Source organism: Lepidochelys kempii, chromosome 1, assembly GCF_965140285.1.
Source record: "Lepidochelys kempii isolate rLepKem1 chromosome 1, rLepKem1.hap1, whole genome shotgun sequence".
In the NCBI taxonomy this organism is placed as follows: Eukaryota; Metazoa; Chordata; order Testudines; family Cheloniidae; genus Lepidochelys; species Lepidochelys kempii.
Window position 1 is genome coordinate 254560294 of NC_136380.1, and position 17732 is coordinate 254578025.

The following is a 17732-nucleotide window of genomic DNA, read 5'->3' on the forward strand; positions in this document are numbered from 1 at the left end:
GCATACAGCTTCATGAGCCAGAGGAGAAAGGGGCATTTCAGCACCACCAATGGTAATCCGCTGGTTGGGAAAGAAAGACCCTGCTTTTAGATTTCTGAACAGCCCTGTGTTCTTAAAGATGAGAGCATCATGTACCTTCCCTGTCCAGTCCACACTAGTGTCAGCAAAGTGTCCCAGGTGATTCACCAATGCTTGCATAGAAAAATTGCTCTTTCTGTTGATGTACTCTGTGGCAAAGTGGTCTGGTGTCAAAATAGGGCTATGTGTACTGTCTGTTGCTCCATCATAGTTTAGGAACCCCACTGCTTCAAATCCATCCATTATGTCCTGCACATTGCTGAGAGTCACAGTCCTGGGTAACAGGAGACATTAAGGGCCCTGCACATTTGCATGACAGCAGCCTCCGCAGTGGATTTTCCATCTCCAAAATGATTTCTCACTAACCAGTAGCAATCCAGCGTTGCAAGTTTCCACAGTGCGATCGCCACTCACTTCTTCATTTTCACTGCAGCTCTTCTTCTGGTGTCCTTGTGCTGGACAGGGCAAGCTCAGCACACAGACCCAGGAATGTGGCTTTGCACATCGAAAAGTTCTGGAGCCACTGCTCATCAGACCAAGCCTGCATTATGATGTGGTCCCTGCTCGTGTCTTGGGCCCAGAACAAGAACTCCACCATCTGCAGCTACTCTGTGAATGCCACCAACAGCCTTGAATTTGTCCGTGCTATGTCCCACAGCAATCTGTCCTCCAAGAAATTGTCATGTTCCATGCTGAATTTGTTCTTCTTGCGGCTCTGCAAATACTGAAGGATAGTGCATCCTGTGCTTCCAACATTCATGACAATAATGCAGGGCTGTGCAGACTCCATACTTCTGTCAGAGATGGCAAACAGCGAGAAGGGCCATGCAGGTTCATGGGATTTTTTCAAAAAGGTGCAAAAATTATGGGATATAGATGATATTATGGGATGGAGATAATTGCACGCTGGGAAGTTGACCCCTTGCTATCAGTCACCTTTGTGTGACTTCTTTCTCCCCCACCATGGAGTGCCAAAAGACAGGGTGCTGGACGGCCACAGGTTGCACACTGGGATATGTACCCATGGTGCACCGCACTGGGCATTGATTCAAGTATTCCTGGTGAGTACGTGCAGCACCGATGCAAGGAGCCAAGTGTGCACATACACAAGCAATATACTAAGGGCTTGTCTTCATGTAGGGCACTACAGTGGCACAGCTATGCCACTGTAGTGCTTTAGTAAAGATGATGCTACACTGATGAAAGACTTCTCCCATCCACATAGTTAATCTGTCTCCCTGAGAGGCAGCAGCTATGTTGATGGGAGGCACTGTCTACACAGTGGGTTAGGTCGGTATAACTATGTCACTCAGGGTATGAGAGGTTTTGCACTGTAAGTTTCACTGGTGATAGAGAACCGGTGAAAGTAAAGCACTGGTTTGTGTACTCACTTAATTCCTCAGGCATCAGAGAGTGTTTACAGTAGCAGAACTTCCATCCTGAATGAGAGCAGTGCTCTAGGGCAGCTATCCTACAGTGCAGCTATCTCCAGTTTCACGATGAGTCTTGTGGGAAGGGGGTGGGGGGATGATCGTGGGGCACCCTGGGTCCCTGCACAGCCTCCTCTCCCCAAACACTGATAAGATCCAGTGGCTCAGCATTGCTCCTAGCAGGGGATCATTTGCTCCGTGGAGCAGGCATTGTCACCTGGCCAGATAAGTGAGCACTTGCCAAGAAAAGAGGAAGGGGAGTTTCAAAGTTCCCGGGGCTTTACAGGGGGAGGGGTGGATGTCTGTTTACCTAGCATCAGAGCAGCAGAGTTGCTGGCCAGACTGGTCACCTGGGCACTGTGGCATATCCTCTGGAGGCTAAAAGCTGTGTAAACAGGAAGAATGTGTCTTCACTTGCACATCACTGCAAAAGCATCACCGGTGGCAAGAGCTGTATGCGTCTTGTGGAGGTGGTTTTCTTTTTGTGGTGAAATTTATGAGTGTAGACACAGCTTATGTCTACACAGTGACACGGCTGAAGTGCTGCAGCTATGCCGTTGCAGTGGGGACACTTACTACAGCAATGGAAGGGGGTTTTCTGTCACTGTAGTAGTGCTGCGGACCTGTGGGATCACGGCCTCATGGTCTCGGACACCATCCGATGGTCCAGGGACATTTATATCTAACACATCGCCGGCCACCGACAGTACCAGGAGGTGTGAGCCGGTACGACATTGTGCATCAACTATGGGAAAGGGACTGAGAGACTTTTTCCATTGGACCATATGAACTGGAACCATAAACTCACTTAACATTAAATCCCACTGAGGGTAAATCCATCCTCATCATCGTATCCACTCATTATACTCCACACCTGAACATAGCCATTATATGAACAACATACCCCCATATCTCAATGTCTGTACTTTGACCCGTTAACCTTTTGCTCCCAATCGGGGAGATTGCAGATTATGTATTCCTTACGCCACCCGTTCCTAAACCGAATTTCGCACCCCTTGATAATCTGTACCTTATTCCCTGATAACCAGAAACTTCTGTGCTTAAACTCTGTACCATTTTCTTTTTACTTCAACATCATCTTAATACAATTATTAAATCCGTGCCATCAAGAGGTGGTAGGGAGCATGGTCGACAGAATTATTCTTCTGTTCATCTAGCTCTGTCTAGAGTGGGGATCAGGTTGATCTAATTACCTCAGGGAGGGAGTGAAATTCTTAACAGCCCTGAGTGATGTAGCTAGGTCCACCTACATTTTAAGCTATGTCTACACTAGAAATATGACAGCTGCAGCTGAGCCACAGGAATGGATGGGAGAGGCTCTTTCATCATTCATTATAGTAAACCCACCTCTCCCACAGGAGGTAGCTAGGTCGAGGGAAGAATTCTCCTGTCGACTTATCGCGCTGTTGGATACCGGGGCTCTTTGGTCGACTTAACTCCACTGTCAGGGGCATGACATTTTTCACAGCCCTGAATGCTGTAATTCAGCCCAGGTCACTTCGTAGGGTAGAGCCCAGCAATCAGGTGTAGCCCAGGCCTTAGAAAGTTACAGAGCTGGCCACAGGGTGGGGGATTGTGCTTCCTATCCACACACCACAGCACTCCAAGAGCAGGCGTTTTGGGGAGGCGGGGAGGGGGGGGAACAGCTCAGAGTTTGGCTGATCTCCCCCCTCCCCCTTCCGCGGGACCTTTTCCCCAGCAGGGCCATGTGAGGCGGGGCCAGGGCCCATCGCCCTGCCCGGCCAGTCAGCAGCTGAGGGACGAGGGCCGGACCCCTGCCCGGCCCCGGGCGACGCACGGCGGCAGGCGCGGAGCCGGCGCCTGCGCGCCCCTCCGGGGGCCGGGGGCCGGGCTAGGGCGGGGTCTGCGGGGCGGGCCGCGTCGGGCGCCACGTCGGCAGCAGCCGCAGAGCAGCGGCGCCGGAGAGTTAAGTGTGCGCCGGGCAGGGAGCGGGCTGCAGCCGGCGGGCGCCTTCCCCTTCCCCGCGGCGGGTGAGTAGCGCGGGGCCACAGCAGCCTGGCCGCTCGGCGGGCGCCGGCTCCCCGGGGAGCCGCGGGGCAGCGCTGGCGGCGGAGGCGGCTCCCGGGCTGGATTCCCAGGAGCCCGGGGGGCTGTGTCGCGACAGTGGCGGGGGGATGTCTCTGGCTGGACCCTGCCGGGTGGGAGGGAGCCTGCCGGGGGCAGAGCCGCGCGTCCGGAGCCGCCCCGAGCGAGCCGCCCCGGCGCGGGGTGGGAGAGGACACAAAGGAAAGACCTCTCCGGGTCCCCCCCGGGTAATCTTCCCCCTGGGCTCCTCTTGCTCGGTCTCTCTATTGCTGGGGCCTCGTTGTGCCGCCCTTCAGGGGTGACTCTGCTGCCCTCCGTGATGCAGAAGGGAAGCGGGGTGTGTGATGTGTCTGGCTGTAGTTCACGCACATCGCTCCTTAACACCCCCTTTCCCCCCCCCCCCGGGAAGTTACCATCAGCAGCTTTGGGGGCGTTAGCTGCAGGTGACACATCTCTTCCCCCCCCCCCAAAAAAAAGCGGGGCTTGGCCAAGTGTAACTGAGAGCAGAATTCGGCCTTCTGTGCACTCTGGCCGGGGAGGGAGGTGTTCATGTGCCTGGAGCCGGAGGTTGTGCACAACGTGGAAGAGCAGAAGGGGGTGGGGGCAAAGAAGGAGCCCGGGCAGCCTGTGGCAGCGGCTCCAGGTTAAATCACTGCTTCTCCTGCCACGTCATTCCCGCTGTCCAAGAAGTTCCCACTTTCTGGCTTCAGGGTCCCCACTGGAGGAACTGCAGTTAGGAAGGCAGTGGTTATCAGGTCACTCAAGTTTGTTTTCAGCTGACAGCAGCCTGCATTGGGCCAGAGGCACCCAGAGCTTACTCAAAATAGAGAGGAAATGATAAACTGTCTCCTCACAACTTATGTGGAAATTTGCTTACATGTTCTTTGTCCTAAAATCTGATTTAGGAGATTTCCAAATATAAAATGGAAGGGAAAAACACTAGGGGATGGAGCAGGATTTTGCTTCAAAACAATATTCCTTGGTTCGCCGGAGAGTCTGTTAAATTTTAATGTGTGAATGAATGCTGCAGTGGCGTTACCTGTGTTTGCAAGTCGAAAGAAATTGGACTGCATTACAGCCTTGGATTCCTCCTCTAGTTCTCAGTTAACTTCAGGATTCAGCTCAAAAGTGCCTGGGTTCCTAATTTCTCTATGGACTTTAGGCTAGCTCAAGGATCTGGCTTTATTCTCTTCCCTTTCAACTTGTCTGGTGCTGACCCTCGCTCCACTCTTCCACAGAATCTTGTTTATTGCAACAGTTGGTGTGAAAGTCTTCTCTGCAGCTATTACTCTTTTTCTTTCTCTCTCTGCTTCAGCTATTCTCTCACAATTTCACCTGAAAATCTTTTCTTCCTTGATCATTCCTCTTTGTTTGTTTTTTTGTCTGTTTGTGCTGTCCTTTATCAATTCAGAATTGTTTTGGGATACAGTAGTAATGTAAAATATGAAACACTTGTCATAGTTTTTATCAGTGTTCCCCATAATAAGTTGCATTGTCTCCTAAAAAGGCTGTTACAGCAAAATATATATGAATAAGGTATCACAAATTGTATGCAAATAGTTCATTACTTAAACTTGGTCACTATTGACTTAATGCAGCTACCTACTTGGTTTAGCCTGAAAATAAACTCATTATTTTATAACCACACCACTAGCTGTGGTGGTTGCACTAAGCTAATAGACAATCTCTGTGCAAATATTGTTGGGCAGGTCCCTGCACTTGTTCGTTAAAGCTCTCACTTACAGCCGTATGAATGAAGATATGGCAGCTTTTATATAGAAAACAATTGCAGAATGTGTCTAGCATTGCTGAGTTACTACAAGTTTATTTTTTTACCTTTAGCTTTAAACTGAAATACTTACTATTGAAGCACAGCTCACTGAATGGAAATTGGCCTGAAAGAAGCTATGTGTTTTCATAAATCTCCCCTTGAGTAAGGGATGGAAGTACAGTAGGATTTTGTAGGTGGACAGGTAATTTAAATGCACAAATTAACATTAGCTTATACACCAACTTCTAAGGCTACCCAGTAAACACTTGTTTACTTGACTGTCACAAGAACAAATTCATATTTAAAAAGCTAAAACCCTTTGTTGCCATCACGTCAAGGTTGCAGGTACTCAGAGTTCATATTGGTATAGCGGTAGAGCCTGGGAACCTAAGTCATCAACCTAGACTCCATTGTACTAAGTATCAGGGGTTAGCCATGTTAGTCTGTATCCACAAAAACAACAAGGGGTCTGGTGGCACCTAAAAGATAAGTGGGGTTTTTACCCACGAAAGCTTATGCTCAAATAAATCTGTTAGTCTTTTAGGTGCCACCGAACAGATTTATTTGAGCATAAGCTTTCATGGGTAAAAACCCTACTTATCTTTTAGGTGCTACTGGACTCCTTGTTGTTCCATTGTACTAGACACTGTACACATTCTAAACAAAAAGAAGGCCCCTGCCCCAAAGAGCCTACAATCTAAGAAGAAGACAAGAATAGACCAGTTTTAATTTTTTTAGATATCATAGCAAAGAAAATTGAATGAGGAATTTGAAAAAGGACAAGGAACTCATCCCAGGCATAAGAGACAGCACTGGAAAAAGCACAAAGGTGCTCATATGGAAAGCTTAAAGTAGGCAATGAAGGCTGACTTCACTGGCAAAGTGGAGATGGGAGACAACATCTTGGTAATGCATGAGAGATGTTAGGTAGTGGGGGACAGGCCACTTCCCTTGCCATGAGTTTAATTTCCAAAATACACGTGTTGGAAAACAAGCAAATGTAGAGTGAAGGTCCACTTGCATAACCTTAGTTCTGTCCCATTTAATTCAGTACCTTGCTCCTCCCTAAACCTTTTTCTGCAGTGTGATTTCTGACTATCAGCAGCAGGTACTCTCCAGAGCAGTGATGCTGTCCAGAGCATATTGAGGGTCCATTGGAGTACATAAGTAAAGAGTTCTGACTTCAAATTGTTATGGGTGTAGAGAAAATTTCAAGTTCTGTTAGTGTTAAGTGTTGTAATGTTCCCAGTTCTTCTTGGCATTACTATAGGGACAGAGTTAAGGTTGGTATTGTGTGGGAGAAATGTTACCTTGACTCTGCACTTCAGACTTCTAACATGTTTTATTTCTTTTAATGTGGTAGATTGCTTGCTAACTGGGTTGGCTCCTGCAAACTTACTCAATGAGCCTGCTTTTAGTTGGTACTGTTCTTTCTTTGGTGGTGGTGTTCACTACTGGCATCTCTGCACTTCAGCATTGATCCAGGAATGGCTCATCTCCAGAACCAAAGAACATCCAATATTTTTCTTGCAATACTTCTGGAGCTTGAGCCTGTTGCTGGATACTAGATCACAGTCCAGGGATATAAGATTTTTTTTGTTTGATCACTCCTTCCTTTCTTCTTTCTGCACCAAAAAAAAGTTTAGAAAAAGATTTACAATTTAAAACTGCTCATATGGATGACTATCTGTATCTCGGGTACATTTTGATCAACTGACCTCACATTTGCCCTGCAAACTGCACCCTGTCCCCAGAAATGCTATGTCAGTTCTCAGGCTGATCTCACTGTGTGTGTAGATTTTAGAGAGGCTTGAAAACTGGGTTTTAAATAGAAGTCCTGTTTCTCCATAATAATACTAACACTGGGCACACTGTTGGGTCCTTACTGCATTTCTGGCTGAGTGTATGATGGTGTTGATGCACTGTCTCTTGTTTCAGGAACCCAACAAACTTCAGACCAGTCACCTAAATTAACTGAAATAGATTTTCTTGAGGGGGCAGCAAAAATAAGACATGCTCCTCTCCTGGAAAGTAGCATGACCCACAGTGTGTCTGGGTGGATGCTGAACTAATAAGAACAGATTTAAAATTTTTTATTAAAGCTAATGTTAAAAAATTATATACTACATAGGTTGAGAAAAGAGTGTACATCTGGGTATAGTGCTTAGATTATCCACAAATACAAAGTTTGTTTTTAAAAGTCATATGATACATAGAAAGAAAAGGAGGACTTGTGGCACCTTAGAGACTAACCAATTTATTAGAGCATAAGCTTTCGTGAGCTACAGCTCACTTCTTCAGATGCATATCGTGGAAACTGCGAATACAGACTAACACGGCTGTTACTCTGAAACATGATACATAGAGTACATAATCAGCAATAACACAAATTTAGGTGAATAGATTTAACAATACAGTTTAGATTTTAGAATCCAAATACTCGGGTACATCACGAATGGAAAAGTTATACAGAGATTTGGTTGTGGAAAGCAAAATATAGCAATGAGTGGAGATTGTCCCTCAGTAATTGAGAATTAGGTAGGTTGTCCCTTTAGAAAATACAATCCATGAGGAAAGTATTTGTTACTTTCCTGTCTGCACTTCTCATCGGCACTCCAGCTCATCCCTCCTGGTATTGCCGATGTGCGGTGATGTGTTCTATGTAGATGTCCCTCAACCACCTGATGGTATCTGACACCATGAGTTGCCGCATCAGCCGAGCGTAGTGTTGACCGATTCCACGTTCTCTCAGCACTTGCTCATTATTGGGGTACGATGCTCCCATGGCTCCGATGATTAGTGCATGTGTCTGAATCTGGTAATCCTTAGCTCTCAAGGTATCAGCCAGAGGGGCATATTTCTCTACTTTTTGAGCTCTGGCATCATGGAAGGCCGAGGTCCTGTTCTCAAAGGGCACGGTGACGCCTATCATAATGATCTTCTTCCAGTCCTCGTTGGTGATGACGATGTCCTGTCGCAGTTGGCTGTTGGTTCCGGGGATGGCAGAGTTTACGGCAACCTTCCCCATGGACCCCGGGATGGCTTTGGCCAGGTGATCTTGGATGGCATTGTGTCACAGCTGCTAGGCTCTGGAATGGGGCTTGCAGCTGCACAGGACATGGGGTAGCGTCTCGTTGGCATAGCCACACTTCCTGCATCACTTGTCCTGATTGCTGTGGCAGACGGCTTTGTTCAGTGGGACGTAGCTGAGCTGGGCCCTGTGGATGAACCTCCAGTCGGCAAATCAGGTGAAGCTGCCCCCTGGGAGCAAGTGGTTGCTGGTGTCCCACTTGCACATCACCTCGAACACCTTGCCCTGGTCCGGCTTCCGTTTCAGATTTTCCACATATTGGCAGCAGATGGCATCCTTCAGCGTCCTCTCCAGCATGGTTCTCGCTCTTGGAGTGATGATAGTATGATCTATATTCTTCACCTGTGGCACCAGGACTTCCAGCTCCTGGCGTTCCTTGCACAACGTCCAGTGGCAGCCGATATGCTTCTCCAATCGTGGGCACAAGTCTAGAGTGAAGCAAAGTCTCCCCCCTCTCTTCCAAATTCGCCTTCCAGCGAGCCGCTCAGGTAGGTGGCGACATCTTGGTTGGAGGGGGGTTCTGGTGGTTCGTTTCTTGACTGCATCCTACATAGCACTTTCCGTGATTTTCCTCACCGTGGCGTCCGGGCATGTCAGAAGGCGGAAGGCATGAGTGATCACTGCAACATCACACAGATCACCCATTCGAGGAACATTGGCGCTGCTTTGCCTGTGTGAGATGTACACCAGTTCATTGCTGGCCTTCTGGGGAAGAAACATCCACTTCTTAAGAAACATCCACATGTGGCTGTCTGGTGGTGGTGTCTGCCTTGTTAAGAGATACCTTCACCACGGCAGATCCCCTCAAGATGAATGAAATACGGGGGATCAGGAAGATGTTCAAGGTATTGATTGTCTGCCATGGTGCCAGTTGGGAGGAGTCGATCCTGGCTGCATCTCATAGGATCTCTGCGATGGTGTCCTCCGGTGTCTGCTGGACGCGGAAACCCGTGGGCGTGCCAAGGACGATTTAGCACGTTTAACCATAACACTTAGCACTAAGGTTTAAAGTAGGAAATTAGTAGTCAGGGGTAATCAATATGGGAACAGTACCCTGATGAGAAGCTTAGTGGGAGTGCTTTCCTTCCAGTCTCCCTTCTTACCCACACTTATGCTGTAGTAGAAAGTGCTAGGATTTTTTCTAAGGTGCAGTTCCTTGCATCTTGTTTTGGGGGCTGCATCTTTTGTATCAGTCTATGGCTAGTAGGTATCTGAGACATTTTTGAAGTCTCCTGTGTTTGCTGGAAAGGAGGAGGAACTCTTTTCCTCATGACCTCGGTCTCCAAGCTTCCTGAACAGTGGTGGGCAATCAGCAGCCCGTAGGCTACACGTGGCCCGTCAGGGCAAGCCGCTGGTGGGGCACCAGACCATTTGTTTACATTTGCATGGCCGCCCGCAGCTTCCAGTGGCTGTGGTTCGCTGTTCCCAGCCAGTGGGAGCTGTGGGAAGTGGTGGCCAGGTTTGTGCCACTTCCTGCAGCTCCCATTGGCCGTGGTTTGCCATTCCTGGCCAATGGGAGCTGCAGGCAGCCGTGCAAATGTAAACAAATGGTCTGGTGGCCTGCCAGTGGTTTGCCCTGATGGGGCCGCAAGGTGCCCACTATTGCTCCTGACTGTTTAGGAGCATATAGGGGGATTGTAGTTCTCCACCCCTTCCTGAACCTGACATGGTAACTGGTTGGTTTGGAGCACTTTTCCCAGGTAAATAGTTCCAGTGCCTTTGAAGCTGCTTCTCATAATCTTTCCAAGCAGCAGTAGCAAAATAAAATTGACCTGCTTCTTGTAAGTTTCACTCCTTCCCACAGGGTTCTGCCTAGTAGTATTGAAACAAACCAGTTATGTAGATTTCACGCTGCTGCTTGGGACACCTAGCTGTGGAAACACTGAGCAGGGTTTTGTCTGTGAACTCGGAAAGATAGTGCTGCATTAGTTCATGTTTGGAAGGTAATCTGAACTGTAACAACTAGAAACTGAACTCTTCTAAATGAAAGCTAAAATTCTGCACAAATTGCTGGTTTAAGACATCCCCCTCCCCCCAGCTTGTTAAGGAAAGTTTCCATCTTGACACCTAGTTCCCAAGCATTTCACATGACACTATGTGGAGTAGGTGGACATTATTCCCATTGCCCAAGACTACAGAGGTTAGAGGTGAAATAAAACTTGTGAAATGTTGGCTCTCTCCTTTAGTACTTAAGTGTCCTTATCGTGTTGTTTTGGGGGAGAGGGTGTATAGTGAGAGGCTCACAAATGCATGTCAGAATGACACAAGTAAGCAAATCACTTTGGAAACACTGCCCTGTAAGATGTAATTAAAAATGTTACTTTCTCTTAGGTTTATATAGAATATCATTGTGGAAACTGCTGAATGAAGTAATATATTTGGTAAGTGATAACCTTTGTTTTATTCAGTGAAATAACTGTATTAATGCACAGGAAGGTTACACAACTAATCTGAGCATTTTCTAACACTTTCTGTTTTTGTTCATGTACTTGCAGCAGGGTTAACTTTATCATTTTGTACATCCTGAGTAAAGTCTTGTATTTGGCACCTGTAGTAACTCCTGTGCATAAGGTTGCCTACCCATGTTCATTTTCTGTTCTAAAGAACTTTTTATTTTTTTTTCAATAACTCTGTAAAACTTTCATCTTTTGGGCTGAAACTTCCATATCTTTTGTCTGCTGAGAGTGAGGGGTTTTGAAAGATTAGTCAAAGCCTTTTCGGCCACTTTTTTGAGTATGGAGCATGATAAATACTTCGGCCAGTATGTTAAAGAGGAGAAACTACAATTCCTGTTTTGAATGGCTCTAGTACCTCAAAGGTTTAGGCAGAAACAGAGACCATACGTTGGAGATGTGCCTCTTGGTCAAACCAAAATGGATTTTCACTAAGTTAAGCGTTTAAAAACTGGACTTGATGTGTGTACTGGGTTTTAACATAGAGTAAGCTTTTAAACTAATGATCTTTCTGTTTTATTAGCATTTTGCACATTGCATGTGCAGGTGTATATGGACACTCACAGAACATATTCAATGAGGCAGTGCTTCATAGAAACAGTGTCTCATTCTGTATGATCTAGTAATGTGAATTAAATGAGGTAGGGTCTTCAAGGGCCCTTGCCTTATTGAGAGTGTATCTTGTGTATTCTAAGAACTTGTTTCACATGATGAAATTTCCATCCAAAAACTACATTCAAAGTATGGTAAGGTTGCAAAGTTACACTGAAAAATCAGGAAGTACCAAAATTCGGGTTCCTCATATGTCTTTAACTTTGCTACTTGTGCGTACGCTTTATGATGCACCTCTTAATTACATTAACTCATACGGTCTTATGTTTCTGTCTCACTTAATATACAGGTTGGATGGTGCAGGGGGAATGAGGCAAAAATTCACAGAACTCTTTATTTTTGGCTACATTCTGTCTGCAATTATCCACATAAAACTGGATTTATACTGTAGTTGAGGGTACGTTTTTAACATTTTTCTGTGGACATATTACACTCTGTGTAATAAATGAGGCCAGGTTTCAAAGCTCTTTAAATGCACGGGTTGGATAGCATACAGTGAATGAGACAGATCCATTCATTGAACAGTGAGGATAAAAATAAATATTCAACAGCTGCCTCACTCACTGTATTTTGTCCATCCTGAACAGTCTGATGCGAGAGTCCTGTACGAGATCAGCAACTTCTAGCAAGCAGTGTCCTTTAAGACCCAGATGGGCCCACCTTGTCCCTCCAACCACCCTCCAGTTTCTTTCACTAACATAGGAATCCTTAATTTGAGACATGGGGTTCCATATGGGCCATCCTCTCCATGAACCACTGTTTACCGTGGTAATTAACTCTTCCCCCCCCCCCCCCCTTGAGAATTGCCCATATGGATTCCCTACTCTTGGTTAATCAAAAGTGTTAACTCATCTACATTGCAGATATTCAGCATTGATACAGGAATTCTAATTTACATAGTTCCTATCTTTTCTGAAACATGCAACCGTTTCCATATTATACATTTCTGCACTTGGTTCTCTTTTTATGTCTTCAAAGGAAAAAAAAACAAACTATAACCTCTAGCTGTGGCATCTTAAAGCTGTGTAGTTATCTGCTCTGAAGATACCTACATAATATATAGTTGCATGGCTTTTTTGCATAACTTCATAGTTCTGCAACTTAAAACAGCAGTTTATTTTGTACTTAAGCAAAACCCCACTTTTTGATTGCTTACTACATAATTTACTGTTTTCATCCTACAGTATTTATTCATATCTACCCATCTTTTGAAGTAGCCATGTACAAACGTTTGAATTTTTTTCAGAAAGAAATTATTTCCTGACCCAACAGCTCAAAAATAGCTGAATGGATTTTCTACACATTTACCAAAAAATTAGTCTGTTAGGAAAATTTCAGTCCAATAATATGTTTAGCAAAATTTCAGCCCACCAAAGACTTTTCCAACTTTTTGGAAAAATGGATAGGAAAATGGAGACTTTCAATATGTAACTTGCTACTTTAATTATGAATGTTAAGTCATATATCAGGATAGATAAAATTTAATTTTAATTTAAACCAGATTTTTATTTATATGTTGCTAATGTGTTACTTCCAGTTTTAGTCTTAATTGTTAAATTGGATTTGTAGATTCCAAAGCCAGAAGGGTCCACTGTGATCTGACTTCCTGTATTACACAAGCCATAGAACGTCTCCAAAATAATTCCTAGAGAATAGTAGAAAAACATCCAGTCTTAATTTATAAATTGCTAGTGATGGAGAGCCCACCACAACCCTTCCTGGGGTTAATTACCCTCACTGTTAAAAAACATACCCCTTATTTCCAGTCTGAATTTGTTTAACTTCAGTTTCCAGCCATTGGATCGTGTTAGACCTTTCTCTGCTAGAATGAAGATTCCATTTTGTCAAGTAGTTGTTCCCCATGTAGATACTTAGACTGCAATCAACTCACCCCTTAAACTTCTCTTTATTAAACTAAATAGATTCAGGGAGCTCAGTCTATTACTACAAGGCATGTTTTCTAATCCTTTAGTTATTCTTGTGGCTCTTCTTTGAACCCTCTCCAATTTATCAGCATCCTTCTTGAACTGTGGTCACCAGAACTGGACACAGTATTCCAGCAACAGTTGGACCAGTGGTAAACACAGAAGTAAAATAACCTCTCTATTCCGTCTCAGCATTCCTCTTTTGTGTGCATTCAAAGATCACATTAACCCTTTTAGCCAATGTGTTGCACTGGGAACTCGCGTTCAGCTGATTATCCACCATGACCCCCAAATCTTCCTAGGATAGAGTTCCCCATCCTGTAAATATGGCCTACCTTCTTTATTCCTAGATGTATAAATTTACACGTATCAAAACGCATATTGCTTGCTTGCGCCGAGCTTACTAAGCAATCCAGATTGCTCTGTATCCGTGACCTGTCCTTTCATTTCCCCCATTTTTTGTGTCATCTGCAAATTTGTATCCGTGATTGTTTTCTTCCAAGTCATTGATAAAAACGTTATAGCATAGGGCCAATAACTGATCCCTGCGGGACCCCACTGGCAACACACTCACTCACTCAATGATGATTTCCTGTTTACAGTTACATTTTGAGATCTATAACAGCTTTTAATCCATTTAATCCATGTTAATTTTATCTTTTTAGGTTTTTAATCAAATGTGGTTTGGTACCAAGTCAAATGCCTTACAGGAGTCTAGGTGTATTATCTCAACACTTACATTTATCAACCAAACTTGTAGTCTCATCAAAAAAAGATAGTAACATCAAGTTAGTTTGACAGGATCTGTTTTCCATAAACTCATGTTGATTGGTGTTAATTATATTACCCTCCTTTAATTAAAGTTCTGCATCAGCCACTCCATTATCATGCACAGGATTGATGTCAGACTGACAAGCCTATAATTACTTGGGTCATCCAGTTTAACCTTTTTGAGTACTGGCACAACATTAGCTTTCTTCCAGTCTTCTGGAACTTCCCAGTGTTCTCAGATTTATTGAAAATCAGCATTAATGGTCCAGCAAGCTTCTTTGCCAGGCCTTTCAAAATTTTCGAATGCAGATTATCTGGACCTGCTGACTTAAATGTCTAGCTTTAGTAGTGGCTGTTTAACATCCTCCTGAGATACTAGTGGAATGGAAAGTGTTATCATCATATGACTACATCCTTGTTTTTTCCCAAAATACAGAACAGAAATATTTATTGAACATGTGTGCCATTGCTGCATTATTATTGATAACTCCATTTCCTTCTAGTAATGGATCAATACCATTGTTAGGATTCTTTTTGTTCTTAATATACTTAACTCCTTAACTTAGGCCATAGATTTTTTTTCCCCCTTGTGTCCCTTTGCTTCCTGAGTGAATTTTCTGCAATTCCTAGCTGCAGATTTATACTCATTACTATCAACTCCCCCCCCCCCTTTTTTTTTTTTTTAATAGTTACCTTCACTTGCCCTCTAAACCATGTTGGGTTTTTAACAAGTACTTCCTTGATTTTTTTTTTGGTTGTTTTTTGTTTTGGGGCATCTAGTAAAGTGTTCTTAAATAATTTGCAAGTAGCATTTACATTTCTCTGATTAATTTCTTCCTTCCAGCTGATTTGGGGCATAATTTTCAGCTTTGAGAAATTGGCTCTTTTAAAGGCATGGGTGTGCATTGTTCTAACAATAAGGATGTGAATGAGACCCTGGACTTGTTTCTTACAGTAGAGTTGAAGTCTTTAAATCACGATTTGAGGACTTCAGTAACTCAGCCAGAGATTAGGGGGTCTATTACAGGAGTGAGTGGGGAGGTTTTGTGGCCTATAATGTGCAGGAGGTCAGACTAGATGATCGTGATGGTACCTTCTGCCTTTTAAGTCTGTGAGTCTGAGTTAAGCTTTTAAGTGTGAAACTTCTTAGTAGATGAGGAAAAAAACTATGTAAAATCCCAAATCCTACAAACAATTAGGGAGCGAAAGAACGAAGTATAAAACATCCTTCTGTGCCTATCTATAATGTGTAGGGGAAAATGTTGCGTGATCACGGGAGACTTAAATTTGAATGATACGTGCTGGAGGCATCATTCAGCCAGTACGGAAACCGCCTCAGAATTTAAAAATACAGATGACCATTTCCTAATTCAAAAAGTGTTGTATCCAATATGGGGCAATTCTATGTTAGACCTTGTGTTGACAGATAAAAAGGAACTGAACGCAGAACTGAAAATTAATAGCCGCTTAGGTACCAATGACTTGATCACATTTATAATGTCCAAACAGACTAAAGTCCAGGGTCTCATTCACATTCTTGTTGTGAGAGCAACACAAAGTCAGACACAAAATTGATAAGCATGTAGCCTGTTCTATAGTTGCGACCAACACCATCTTCTGTTGCGCTGAAATTCCTCAGATCAAGAAAGTTGAAAAAGCTCAACCAGGCTATACTCCATCAGGGTTTGCAGTTTGAAATCAATGGGACTTTGGTTTTGAAGTCGTTTAGGAGCTCTTGAAAAATCGCTTCCGTAGGAGTGTAATTTTAAGGTCCTATTTTTGAGGATTTTGGACTGATTGAAGAAAAGAAAACTTAACTATGTTAATATATTGAAAGTTTAAACAACTTTTCGTTGTTAGAACCACTTAGTCAATTTTGTTTTGAAGCAACAAAGACTTTATGCCAATAAGTTCTTTAATAAATGTTTAGCATGAGGCTGCAAGCTCTGATGCATATGTTTAAAATTAAGCGCATGAGTAATACCACTGAAGTCAATTGGTACATAATTTTATTCATAGGAATAACCCTACTTAAGTATTTTCAGGATGAGGGCTTTAATTTTCCTTTTGGCTTTTGCCTGTAATTGTGTCTTAACTTTACTAGTAGTGGCATTTAAAAAATAAAAACCCACCAGCATTTCATATTGTACTTCATCCTGAATTTTAATCTCAAATTGAAATGGCACAAATCTTCAAATTAGTTTTGTGACGTCTCAATCTGATTTAAATCCGTTCTTAAAAATCAAGTGATTGTTATGACTTTAAATAATCATTCCATCTTGCTGCATATGTGCATAGAATAATCCATTTACCTACCTCAAAAATAGTCACTTCTGAAGTGGAACACAACCTCTGTTTTATAGAACATTGCAATATTATTTAATTTAGGTATCACAACTAAATAAAACACAACCTTCAGTGTAGTAGTTTTAAACATTTATTGTATTCACTTTAAAATGCAAATCTTGCTTTCTAGTACACTTTCTTCAGGAATATGAACGCCTTTTTTTTTTCCCCCTTTTGTTTGTCATCTACGCATCATGGTGAGTGTCCTTTATTAATGTATAAAATAGCTTTTTTAAAAAAGTACTTTCCATTACAATGGGCTCAGATCAAATACATTTGGCATAGTTTGTCACAGAAGTTTCACAGACCTGTATTGCTGGAGGTTGAATATTTCAGGGGAGGGATCCCTTTGAATCTGGCTAATCGGCCTCATTGATGAGCCCCTAATATCTTAAGAGAGTTGGTTCTCTAGTTAACTGGACAACTTCTGAGTAGAAAAGAGCTTTTATAGTTACGGTGTAGGGTTTTTGTTTTTTTTGCGGGGGTGGGGGGTGTCTCCTTTGCATGAAAGGTCCATTCCAGAGGTCTGCCAGTCAGAATTGTTGGGTTATTTGTCACCTTCCCTAGTACTGATACAGTAGGTGTTGGTTATTTGACAAACTTGTTTAAACACAACCCATGATACTACTAAAATCCAATACGTGCCTTAAAGTACTGGTATAGTAGATCAGCAGTTCCGAAGCTTTGAAACCTAGCATATCATGTGTAAAAACTCAAAAGTACTCACCATAGCACCTTTTGTAACTATAATCAGTACAATTCTAACAGATTCTGATAAACCAACCTGAGAACTAGAGAACCATGATACTAGCTGTAGTATTTAGATGTCGGCAAGCTATTTCTATGATGACATTAAACTGATAAAGGAGATGGCTGAATGTAAACGAGATTAAAATAAGTACAATATTACAACATGAATTAGAAACTGACAAATGGAGATAAGTTTTAATGTTTTAACTGTTTAAACCATCAAGTTGTGGATGACATCTGAGGAACAGTGCAGAGTTCAGTGTTTAATGTTTTCACTTATTGTAGACCCCAATAATCTAAAGGGAGATGTAGACTAGTAAATAAGAATTGCCATACCAAATCATACCAGTGGTCCTTCTATTCCAGTATCCTGTGTGTCAGTATCAGATGCTTCAAGAGAATTGGCAAGAAATCTTGAAGTAGACAATTAGGGAATAA

General features: G+C 43.4%; 1 protein-coding gene across 2 annotated transcripts in view; it reads left to right on the forward strand.

The window, feature by feature from the left end:
* Positions 1 to 3394: 3394 nt before the first annotated feature.
* The window catches only part of TMEM263 (transmembrane protein 263), a 33023-nt gene continuing 18685 nt past the window's right edge, over positions 3395 to 17732 (forward strand). The window contains exons 1-2 of one of the 2 annotated variants that reach the window (XM_073324511.2): positions 3395 to 3520; positions 10769 to 10818. The gene's annotated coding sequence lies outside the window, so the exon portion shown is untranslated. The remainder of the gene's footprint in view (positions 3521 to 10768; positions 10819 to 17732) is intronic. The other variant, XM_073324520.2, reaches the window with a different exon arrangement.